We start from the raw sequence: 7,338 nt of genomic DNA, 5'->3' as shown, positions 1-7,338 counted from the left end.
TTTTTAGAACATATTTTATTAATTTTTAAACGTATTAAAAGCAGTTATTTATAAATTTTCAAACACGTATGCTGTTATTTATTATCATTTTATTATGATTTTTCACGAAATGTATATACAATCTATTGATTCAATAGTTATCATATTATAAGGAAATGATTTAGCATAGGGATTAGAATAAAAAAATTATATCAATATTGATTATATTTAAATTAATAAAAAACAAAAAGATGCTGCCAACAGTACATGGTGTTTCCAAACAGTCACCCATCTAACGAAAAGGCATGGAAGTGTCCCCCTCCGATTTTAATGAGCTTTTAATATGTTGTTGTCTAGACAAAAATAAGGGACAAATATAAGGGATATTTTTTTATACGTGCCCATACGCGTGTCTAGGGAGGTAAAACACTCCTTTGAAAAAAATCGATTTTTTTCTTTCGAGGTGAATATTTCAGAAACTATAAGAGATAGAAAAAAGTTTTCAAATTAAAAGTTAAATGGCCTCAAGAGTACTTTACAATAACAAAAAAAATTATGTTTAATTTTTTTAATTTTTCAAAATACCCCCACCACTAAATATATTTTTTTTAATTTTGAAATTTCTTTATTACCAAGTGAAAGGTTATTTTTTTACGAATCCAATCATTTATGATTAAGTTGTGTTTCGAAAAATCATTTTCTAGAATTAATTATAAACCTCCCTGTAATACGCTTTCGTGTCCGTCCATGCGCTCGATTTTTCGCGCAACACATCCTGTTTTTCTGTAATGAAAGATAACTAACACGGATACATTTATCTATGTAATCACGTTTTCTTTTGCGTGCATAGCTAGAATAACATTGATATAACAAATCAAATTTATATTTAACCGTTTGAGTGCCACGGACTTTTGTAGAAACTCGATCCAAAAATGCCAAGCGGCGCGATAGTGTTTGTCTAATTCCGAGTCGAAACAAGTCAAGTGGCCAGCCTTGTTTATAATATTAAAAAAATGTACACGTGCTCTCTAAAAGTGAATCAGTGAAAATATCACTAATTTAAACAGTAAAATAAGATTTCACTGAGAATCAGTGAGTATTTTACTGATCTTCAGTGGAAACGCTTACTTTTTTGTTATTTTATTTTATATCTCACTGATTATGGTCAGTTAAAATAAAATTCACTGTAAACCCAGTAAATTTTACTGTAAAACCAGTAATCGCTAGTTCGTTCGTTTACCGCTACGATCGCTATCTCTCTCGTATTTAATTTTAGTCATAAGAATTATATAAAGTTTGCAAAGAGCGACATTTAAAATTAGAAGTATTACTTCGATTTAATTTTTGATACAATCTCAATAGAGAGGCTTCAGATATTAAATCGATCTTTATAAGTCGGACAAATAAATGTCTGGCGACTTAATGAAAATTATTCGTTCGTTATCTATTTAAAATAACAAGTTCAATATGCATGTAATATAAATAAAATAAAATTTTTTAATAATATAATAATATAATAAATATTTAGTAAATATAAATAAAATTTTTAAGTTTATATGAAACAGATAGAGAGATGAATTGTAGTTTAATATTACTGACAATAACGAAAGAAATATTACTAATATTGAGAAATATTACTGATTGAAACAGTCAAAATTATTAACTGATTCTTTCAATGAAATATCACTGATTTACAGTGCTGTACTTATAACTGCTGTAATAAGTGACTATTTACTGTTTTTCAGTGATAATACACTGATTCACTTTTAGAGAGTGTAGAAATGTTATATTACTTCAATTTCACCTTAATTTGCCTATGACTAAACGATAACAATAAAGACACGCATCGACAAAAACCGAGCTGTTACTATGAATTTACAGATTGATGCGCTGACACTGTTAAGCACTGGACAGAAGAAGCGCGATCACGCCGTTTGGCACAAAGGTTAATATGTGATAAGATATTAAAACGTTAAATATAGATAAGCTCAAAATGTATGCATGAAAACTGACGCACGAGACTCTAAACTTGTTTAATTTAAGACGGCACAAGATATAATAATAATAATAATAATAATAATAATATTAATAATAATAATAATAATAACAATAATAATAATAACAACAACAACAATAATAACAACAACAATAACAATAACAACAATAACAACAATAACAACAATAACAACAACAACAACAATAACAACAACAATAACAACAACAACAATAACAACAACAACAACAACAACAACAACAACAACAATAATAATAATAATAATAATATTAATAATAATAATAATTATTATAATAATAATATTAATAATATTAATAATAATAATAATATAATTATATAATTATGTAATTGCATAGCTTTACGGAGTGCATGCTGCACTTATTTATTACACTTATTGTTTCATGTAGAAAAGGAATTACTATCTTATATCATGAATCGTAGCTATTATTTTTCCATGGCTTGATGTTTGACGTTTGCAAAAGAAATTAGAAACTTAAAAATATTTAAATTAAAGTCAAAGATTAATGATTATGAAAATGTTTGAACTATACAATCTAAATATATATCATTGAAGCAATAGTATAAAATGTCTAAAAAAAATGTTTCTGTGGTCATTGTACGACTTTATTAGTTTAAAATTGATATTCCTTCTAGTTTTGGCAGAGGGATAAGACTTAGATCTTTTAGTGATAATATTCAATCTATAAGATTTAAAAGAGATAAATATTTCTTTACATCAAAATTTATTAATTGTACTGCGTTGTATGAAAATTGAAGCAAAAATGGAAAGAGGAGAGGAGATGTAGGAGAAGGACATTCGCATGAAAATTTTTCAGACAGAGATAACTAGACTTTGAACACTTACGTAAATAATATTATAAAAGAAGTAATATATACGAAAGTTTTGTATTTGTAACATACAATTTTATAAAGATCATCAATAAGAGAGGAGGAGAAAGGATAAGATAAAAGAAGGTGTAAACATATAATATCCATTTATTTTAAATCATATATAAATATATAATGCTTTTTATTAAATAGACAAATAAGAAATTTTGTAACATAATCATAATTGAAAATCGCTTTGGTCTGAATGATATATATTTTCATATCCATAACGCGTAATATAATATTTTACATTTTTAATAAACTTATTGCTTTCTACTTACATTCTTTTGATTTTATAGACCTTTTTGTAACTTTTGTGACTTTTGTAAATTTTGTGACTTTACGAGAAACAATATTTGTGCCATTTTAAATTTCCTTACCCATTTTCTTGATGCTGTAAATTCTGGTACATTAATCTCCTGTTACGCTTTGAGGGCCCATCGAGCAATATCAATATCGTGAATAGGTACACCTTTCTCTAGACTTTCTTGGAATTTTTCTAATATATATGATGAAATTTCCTTTAACTTTTGCAATTTAGTCCCATCTCTGTTAATTTAATCTTTTCATCTTTGTAATTGACGTAGTGATGTCACTTTCCGAAATCTATGTTTTACAGTTTCTAACGATTTTCTTTTAACTGAATCAGCAGATTTCCAAAACTCAACAGCATTTTTTTATATTCAATTAAAATGTCATCATTTACACATATCATTTCTTTTACATAATATGATGCTTCTTGTTCTTCATCTCCATCTTCGTCTTCTATCTTACTAGTTCTGTTTCAGGTATGTGTCAAATGAATTTTGAAAATCAAGAGAATCTTCTTCATCTATTTCAAATTTTTGCTCATACATTTGTTACAGCATATTTTCTATTTTCTCTTTTACTTTTGTTTCTTCATTTGTAATAGGAGTTTGTGGCAAATTAAAAGTAGCGGCAGTAAACAGAAGTATTATGATGTTTCGCGGATTGAACTGCATTTTGCTGTAAAAATATAATAAAATATATATATATGTTAAAAATATAATTAGTAATTATGCTTAAAGAATGATAAATTTTATTTTATGCTTATTGTATTTATTTTTACCTTTTATTAAATTTTCTCCTTCTTCTTTGAGAAGTCTGTTCAATAAAACAGACGATAATTTTAAATAAACGTTTGTTGACGGTAATTTTGTATAAACGTATCTGTTATTTCCACAAAAGTTATAAGTATCAAAAAATTTCAATACTTTAGAAAAATAAAAATTTATGTTATTGTGATTTTACACAGCCACAAAAGTAAGAAAATCGTAAGAAAAATATAAATTAATAGATTTTTAAAATATCGATAAATACTCTAACGAGAGCACACGCATCGATTTAGTATATCATTAAACGATGTCACGTATTAAGTTAACGCTCGCAAAACAACTTCTTTTACTATCTCGCTTGAACAGATTCAGATATATTTATATAACTTTTGTCAGACATATTTATATGATATATTATTTTTGTATGATTTTTGTGTCCTGATATTTATATTTATTTAACTGTTTAGGATTAAATGTCTAGCACGATAAAAACTTCCGATAATTATATAAAATGTCTTTCAAATGTATCTGTTAATTATCTTCTATTACCGAAAAACAGGATGTGTTGCGCGAAAAATCGAACGCATGGACGGACACAAACAGCAGACTTACAGAGAGGTTTATAATTAATTCTGGAAAATGATTTTTCGAAACATCACTTAATCATATATGGTTGGATTCGTAAAAAAAATAACCTTTCACTTGGTAATAAAAAAATTTCAAAATTAAAAAAATATTTAGTGATGAGGGTATTTTGAAAAATTAAAAAAATAAAAATTTTGTTATTATTGTAAAGTACTCTTGCAGCCATTTAACTTTTGCTTTGAAAATTTTTTTGTATCTTTTATAATTTCTGAAATATTCATCTCGAAAGAAAAAATCACCTTAATACTTTTATGCACAAAATAATGAGAGGAATCAATTGGTGTAAAGAAAACACATAATTGTTTCGAAGAAAAAATATGTAATTGTTAATTGCAAATTACATATTTTTTCTTCGAAACAACTATGTGTTTTCTTTACACCAATTAATTCCTCTCATTATTTTGTATAGAAAAGTATTAAGGTAAGATAATCGAAAAATGAATATTTTACTAAATATTTTACGGTTTACGTAAAATTAAGAAATGATTTCAAGCTTCATAACTCGAAAAGTACTTAATGAAAACTAACTTAATTATAGTGTATTGGAAAGCTCTCGAGATAAGCTATAAAAATGTGTAAAAGCATATAGGGTGTCCCGTTTAAAAAGTTGGAGGTGACCTTCACGTGACCTTCAGGTGACTCTTTAAGGTCAAACTGATGGCACCATCTTATGTCCCCCTCGAAACCATACAACTTTTGTCTGAAACATTTTTTGAAAAAACTTCTCCTTTTCGAGACATTCGCATGTATTGATTAAAATGGTCAACCCTGTATATATACATATATATATATATATATATATATATATATATATATATATATATATATTTATATTTATATATTTATATGTATGTATGTATATGTATGTATATGTATGTATATATGTACATATAATTTGAAATTAATAAAAATTAGTTTTTATTTTGTCTATATTAGAAACGTGACAAATATGTTTCCTTAACTATGGTTTTAAAAGCTTTTTTATAGAAACATTTCTTATTAATGTTTTATGATTAAAAAATATTGGATACGTTTAAGAAACGTATATAAAACGAATGTGTGCTATTTGGGGCATCATAGCATATCTTAAAGTTATTTATTGACGACAGCCATGTGTTATAAAACGTTTCGTCATCTATTGATAATGCGTAATTAAAGGTTAACTGTCCATTTGATATTAATACTGTCTTGTTACAATGCAGCGGAAATGAAATCAAACTTCAAATGTTGTCTCGAAAATATTATAGTTCTAAGAAGTGACATAGAAGAAATGATGTATTGAATCCAATAAATATTATTGTTATATGTATTATCTAACTGATATAAATAACTTAGTTAATGAAGAAAAAATTGTAGATGGATATGCATATATTAATACTTGAATGTTTGTTTTCTTACGATACTTATTAGATATTCAACATGTGTACTTTTGTATTTTATATATTATATAAGATCTGCACTTTTTAATGTAATATTAACTATTTTGTAAATTCATAAATGTTAACACACAATTGTAATTTTCTTTTCAAGCTTTTTTTATATTATGTTTTGGCGCTTTTTCCTATTTCAAACTGTACATATAAATCTTTGTACATACATATATCATTGCTGTGGAAGGAATAAATTTTTATAAATTTATAAAATATTTGAAAATACGTCTATTATTATGCATGAATTTAAAAAGAGACCATTATATAAATACTTGTTTAATTATTTTTAGTTATTCTTAACAGAATAATTTTTAGTTATTCTTAATAGAATTATTCTTAATTATTCTTAGCAGAAGTTTCTTTATGATATAAAAATCTTTTTGAAACTAAAAATGTTGTATATCATTTAATATATGAATGGACTGAATAAGTCACAAAAGGAGACTGGAGCATTACAAAATTATTTTCACGTAATTAAAGTGTTTATCACTTTTTTGGAAAAAGTAATTGATTTATAGCGGGAGAAAGAGAGAATTTGATGGGATGCACTAATGTACACTGTGCATATAAAAATTGTCGTACATAAAATTACAATAGTATAATTAAAATAATAAAGTAATTAATATTATAAGTTTTTTATATTATATTATATTATATTATATTAAGTATATTATGTTAAGTTAATATTAAGTAAAATTATATTATATACGTTATTATATTATAAGGTTATTCAATGCAAATAACGATAATAATAACTCGTACAATTATTTTATTTATTTTAGTTATTTATGTGCTATTGGAAATTTGTATTTATTTATACTAGAACTACTAAAATTATACTAAAAACGCTATCGCGTTACGTATTGATTTAAACTGCATTATATGAATGTCACAGAAAACGTATAAATTACTTTTTTTTAAATCCATTATTACTTTCCTTATAATTAGAATATCTTTTTATATAGTAAACGTGCCTCTTATGCCAAAGAGAAGATACTCAGAAATAAATTAATATAAAAAGTTTAATAAAATTTATTAAACAATTATATATATATATATATATATATATATATATATATATATATATATATAATTGTTTAATAAATTTTATTAAACTTTATATATATATATATATATATATATATATATATATATATAATTGTTTATAAATAGTTATATATTAAAAATAGTTATATGTATATATATATATATATATATATATATATATATAACTATTTTTATTTATATATAGAATTATTTTTGTTTTATATATATAACTATTTTGTCAAACAATTTTTAAAGATTT

Source organism: Camponotus vicinus, unplaced genomic scaffold (genome assembly GCF_025532165.1).
Source record: "Camponotus vicinus isolate PSW18456_S1 unplaced genomic scaffold, iyCamVici1.0 SCAF_1, whole genome shotgun sequence".
NCBI lineage: Eukaryota > Metazoa > Arthropoda > Insecta > Hymenoptera > Formicidae > Camponotus > Camponotus vicinus.
This window is presented reverse-complemented; position numbering follows the sequence as displayed.